We start from the raw sequence: 6,000 nt of genomic DNA, 5'->3' as shown, positions 1-6,000 counted from the left end.
CAATCCCTGGCCCAGAAACTGCTGAATGCCTTGGGTGTGGCCAAAAAAAAAGGTGAAAAATATAAGTTAAAGACTATGTAGCAACTTGAAAATATGTTCTTAAAATAATGTTAAATGAAAAGTAGAACCCAAATCACAAAGATTTTGCTTTATGTTTTAGATTTTAAGTTATAAAACCCTATAAAAATATATACACATGCAAATAGCAATTTAGAGGGATAAAGAGTTACGGTCAGTGGTAAGATTGTAGGTATCTGAAATTATATTATTTGTTGATTTTCTGTGTTCCACGTTAGCATGCAAACTCTAAAGAGGTCAAGATTTTGGTCTTTCCTAGAGCAGTGCCTGGTCTGTAGTAGTTTTACAATAAGTCTTTGTTGGTTGTTTAATGAGTTGAATGGGGAAACTTCTTTTTGATGGTTTTAATGTTTACTGCTATAGTAATGCTTATGAAAATTAAAACAAAAAATTAAAACAAAAATTCCCAATGATTTTAACCTTTTAAGAATATATTATAGTTTCTACATATTCTAGCTCTCTCTTTGGCCTTCTTTGGTCCTCTTAAAAGGTGGTGCCCAAAACAGGATATACTAGTCCAGATTTTGTAAAGCTAGCCCAGCATATAGAATAATTTCCTCTAAGGATCTGGACACCACACTTCCACTTTAGAGTTTTTTTGCAGCTGTGTCCCACTGTTGGCTTATATTGAACTTAATTTGTTGGTATTTAAAACTTTAGTTTTGCTAACACATTATAACAATTTCCAACTCTTTCCCAGCTTGCCGTTCATGTATTTTTGTCTTCCCTGTACATCTTCATTGAAAGTGCTAATAAGTAGCAGAATATTCAAAAGTTGGTCAGCCAGAGAATAAAAGAAGCAAAACCTCTGGGAAGTCTGTACATTTTATAATTATCCTCCAAATAATTTACTAATGACCATACATTTTCTAGATGCTTTCTTCAAAATTCTTGAGATGGCAGGAGGTAAGTACTTAGATAAAAATCAGAAACTGGTCTTTTGGCACTATCTTCAAATAGTATTGAAAACCTGTTTTTTCCCAAGAAAATGTGCCATTGCAGTCTTACCCTTATTTTCCAAATGCTTATCAGCTGCCATCAGTCCTCCACTTTTCATAGCCATCATTTGCTCTTATGTTCATAAACTAGGGGTTGGTGAATTTTTTCTGTAAAGGACCAGATAGTAAATAGTTTAGCCTTTGTAGGCCAGAGAGTCCATGACTTAACTCATCTGTGCTGTTATATTCCTGAACCAGCCGTAGACAATGCATACATGAATGGATGTTAACTGTTTCAGTAAAACTATTTACAAAAGCAGACCTCAGACCTAGTGGTTTGATAACTCCTGTCATATATTCACCATTCTTCATCTAAGAAGATAGAATAATAGAATTCTATAGTGGAAAACATTTTCTTTTAAAATTTTTGAAGGACTTGCTAGCTTTCAATATTCCGTTTGACAACTCGCCTGCTTTTCTGATTTCTTGATCCTTTTTTGGGGCTGTTCCCTCAGCATTGTGGAGGTTCCCAGCCCAGGGACTGAACAAATGCCACAGCAGCTAGCAAGCAGAGTGGTTGCAGTAACAACACCAGATCCTTAACCCACTGTGCCACAAGGGAACTCCATTGATCTTTTTTTTTTTTTTTTGGTAATTTTCGGCTGCCCTGCAGCTTATGGAGCTCCTGGGCCAGGAATTGGATTGGAGCCACAGTCATGACCTAAGCTGCAGCTGCAGCAACGCTATATCCCTAACCCACTGTGCCAGGCCAGGGATTGAACCAGTGTCCCAGTGGCTTCCAAGATGCTGCAGATCCCATTGCACCACAGTGGGATCTCCTGATCCTTTTTTAAAACCAGTCTCCCCCACCCCTTCTCCTACTTCTTACTTTTCTGTGTGCCTCTTAAAAGTTATTTAAATTCTTGTCGCTTATCTTTCTCAGTACAGTGGGGATAATAATGTCTACCTAGGCTTGCTGCAAAGATTGATTAGATAAGAATGTAAAGTGCTGGAGTTGCAGTTGTGACTCAGTGGTTATGAACCCAATTAACATCCATAAGGAATCAGGTTTGATCCCTGGCCCTGCTTAGTTAAGTATCCAGCTTTGCTGTGAGCTGCAGTGTAGGTCACAGACTCCTATCTGGTGTTTGCTGTGGCAGAGGCCTGCAACTGCAGCTCTGATTGGACCCCTAGCCTGGGAACTTCCTGTCATAAACTGTGGCCCTTAAAAAAAAAAAGTAAAGGAGTTCCCATCGTGTCTCAGTGGTTAACGGATCCAACTAGGAACCATGAGGTTGCGGGTTCAATCCCTGGCCTTGCTCAGTGGGTTAAGGATCCAGTGTTGCCATGAGCTGTGGTGTAGTTGGCAGTTGTGGCTCGGATCCTGCGTTGCTGTGGCTCTGGCATAGGCCAGTGGCTACAGCTCCGATTCGACCCCTAGCCTGGGAACCTCCATATGCCGCAGGAGAGGCCCAAGAAATTCCAAAAAGACACACACACACACACACACACACACACAAAAGTAAAGTGATGAAAGCAATGCTTGGTATATAGTAAGCACTATGTAGTTGTTGCTGTTATCATTAGCAGCACTATCATTTTATAAATTGAAATGCCTTCTCCAGTGTTTTTGACAGCCCATAACCTGGAACCATGGGGTTCATATGGTGTAGAGTCTTGATTTCATAGACAAAGTCTGGGATAGCTTGAAGTGATACTGTAGGGCTTTAGTTTTTTTTTTTTTTTTTTTTTGGTCTTTTTAGGGCCTCACTTGAGGCAGTTGGAGGTTTGCAGGCTAGGGTTCAAATCCGAGCTATAGCCACTGGCCTACACCACAGCAACATGGGATCTGAGCCGTGTCTGTGACCTATGCCACAGCTCAGGGTGACACTGGATCCTTTAACCTACTGAGCGAGGCCAGGGGTCAAACCTGTGTTCTCATGGATGCTAGTCAAGATTAGTTTCTGTTGAGCCATGATGGGAACTCTGGGCTTTAGGGTTAAGGAAGGGGAGTGGGATAGTCCGTAGCCCTGAGCCTAATACAGAGGTTGGAAGCCCATAATCAGTTGGTCCCAATGGAGTTCCCATCCTGGCTCAGTGGAAGTGAATCTGAGTAGGATCCATGAGGATGCTGCCCTAAAAAGCAAAAAAAAAAAAAAAAAAAAAAAAAAAAAAAAAAAAAAAAAAGGAGAAGTTGGTCCCAAATTGCATTCACTAAGTTTGGAAGGAGAGGTCAAAGTACACACATACCTTTCTTCACCCAGGTTACCCCTTACCGATATTATGCACGTTAGTGTTATTATTTTTTTGTCTTTTTAGGGCCATACCCACGACACATAGAGGTTCCCAGTCTAGAGGTCTAATCAGAGCTATAGCTGTTGGCCTACACCACAGCTCACGGCAATCCCGGATTCTTAACTCACTGAGAGGGGCCAGGGATCGAACCTGCGTCCTCATGGATGCTAGTCAGATTTGTTTCTTCTGAGCCACGACAGGAACTTCTGCATGTTGGTGTTAATCAAACACTTTTCCATGCTGCTAACTGCATTTTTTTATTTATTATTTTTTGCTTTTAGGGCCCCACTCGAGGCATTTGGAGGTTCCCAGGCTATGTCTGCAACCCACACCACATCTCACGGCAGTTGACCGATGCTGGGGATCAAACCCATGTCCTCATGAATGCTAGTCAGTTTTGTTTCCCCTGAGCCATGACGGGAACTCTGTATATTTTCTTTTTTTTTTTTTTTAAACTCAATGAATTTTACTACGTTTATAGTTGTACAATGATCATCTGTGTTTATATTTTCAAAATGAAGACTTTTCAGCACTGCAGGTTACTTTTCAGTTCTTTTTAAAGTGTTATAACTGTCTTTTTATTTTCAATAGTGCCAGTAATCTTACAAGCAGCATTTTGTATTGCCAGTAAGAATTTAAGATAATTAGATCAATAGAGGTAACCAATACTGGTGTCATTTTGAAATAGTAGAGTTTTAAAAAGCGGATTTTTCCAGATTGAAATAGTATCATACAGATGCATACTTTATTTTCTCAAATTCTCCTTAATTTTGTTTTTTGAGGATACTCTGCCTTCTGAGTGGCATGCTTTTAAAGATGATGACAGGAACAGACCTTCTTTTGTCATCTTTATGGGAAATAATATAATCATTTATAAAAGTCATTAATTATTATTTGTTTAAACATTTTTATTTTTGATGAGCCTAGAACTATATGAGATATACTTGCCTTGCCACCAAACTTCAGCCTTAAATTCAGCTGGTTATTTACAGGTGTTTGGTCCAACAGCATAGGAATTCATTCTTACTCTAGAAAAAATAGCTGCCTTTTACGGAATGCTTACTTTTATGCCAGACATTGTGTTAAGCCCCATTATCTAATTTAATCTAAGTGGTCTCTTCCTCCTGACTTTGTTCTCTACTAGTATATTCTTAATATACCAGCCAGGGAGATGCTGTTAAATCAGAGATACTGTTAAAGTCAGGTCATGTCACGCTCAAAACCCTCCAGTGGTTTTCAATTTCTGGCATAATAAAAGCGAAAATCTTTACAACGGCCTCTAATGTTCTATGTGATCTGATCCCCTCTTAATTCTCTGACCTCATCATTTATGACTTTCTGCTCCAGCTGCTTGGTTTCCTTCCTTTTTTTTTTAAAATTTATTGCAGTATAGTTGATTAAGAATGTTTTGTTAATTTCTGCTGTACAGCAAAGTCATTCAGTTATATACATTTGTATTTTCTTTTTAATATTCTTTTCCATTATGGTTTATCACAAGATATTGAATATCGTTTCCTCTTGTTTTTCCTTAATCATGCCTTTTCATTTCTGATTTCCTGTCTGGAATACCGCATGGCTGTTTCTCAGTTCTTTCATGTCTTGATTCAAATTTTGCTTTTTTCCCTATCTCCCTTCTCTGGTTTATTTATTTATTTTTCTATAGCACCTATTACTAGATAACATAGTACATCATATACTTATTTATTTTGCTTGTTTGATAGTTCCCTTTCTAAAATTTAAGTACCGCAGTGCAGAGATTTTTGCCTGTCTTGCTCACTGCTATCTCTGCGTCACTTAGAACAGTGTTGGTGTACAGAGTAAGTGCTCAGGAAATGTTTGCTGAGTGAGTGACTAAATTGCCACAGTACTGTGGCATGGGCACTGTTATTACCTTCATTCTACGATGAAGATACGAAGCCAGGAGAGGTTAAATAACTTGCAGAGACCAATAGAGCTCTTCACCATCCTACTGAATGGCTTTATTTCCTGTTGCATCTCATCATGCATTCTGACCTCAGTCAGAAGACCCTGTTTATGTGAATATCATATACATATTCAGGCTTCTGTGCTCTTGTTTCCTCAGTGGGAGTATTCCCCTTTCCCGCCTCCTACTGAGGTAGAACTTCATTTGTTGAAGAAATTATGACTTAGAGAAGAGTCAAGGGTATGAAGGTTGTTCAGGGAGGTGGAGGGATAAATATTATGTGCCAAGATCCCATGGTGGGAAATGCACATATGTTCAGGGAGCGGTTTAGCTAGAATGAGGTCTTGTTTAGGAGTATGATATACAGTAAAGTTAGAGGGAGAGAGTTATGGCCCTATTACTGGGAGCTTTGAGCTGCAGATTAAGGAGCTGATGTTTTTATCTTGTCCTTTGAAGGTTTTTGAGCAGAAGAGTGATAATGTGTAACACTGCTTTAAAAAAATACTTAATTTTGCTATGGTGTTAGAATGTCTTGCAGTGGGAAGAAGGTAAAATCAGGGACAGTGTTTATAAGATTATTATAATGACCTAGTTCTTAAGTGAGATAATAAAGGGTGAAGTTGAGAAGTGAGAGTGGAAATTCAAGCATAGAGATGAGATAAAGTATAACTGGAAAACCCAGACTCCTTACTGTGGCCTACTACATGCTGCATGATCTGACTTTTGCTTCCCTCTATAGACTTGTCTCCTGCCGCCTTTCCTCTC

The sequence above is a fragment of the Sus scrofa genome, chromosome 1, assembly GCF_000003025.6.
Source record: "Sus scrofa isolate TJ Tabasco breed Duroc chromosome 1, Sscrofa11.1, whole genome shotgun sequence".
In the NCBI taxonomy this organism is placed as follows: domain Eukaryota; kingdom Metazoa; phylum Chordata; class Mammalia; order Artiodactyla; family Suidae; genus Sus; species Sus scrofa.
This window is presented reverse-complemented; position numbering follows the sequence as displayed.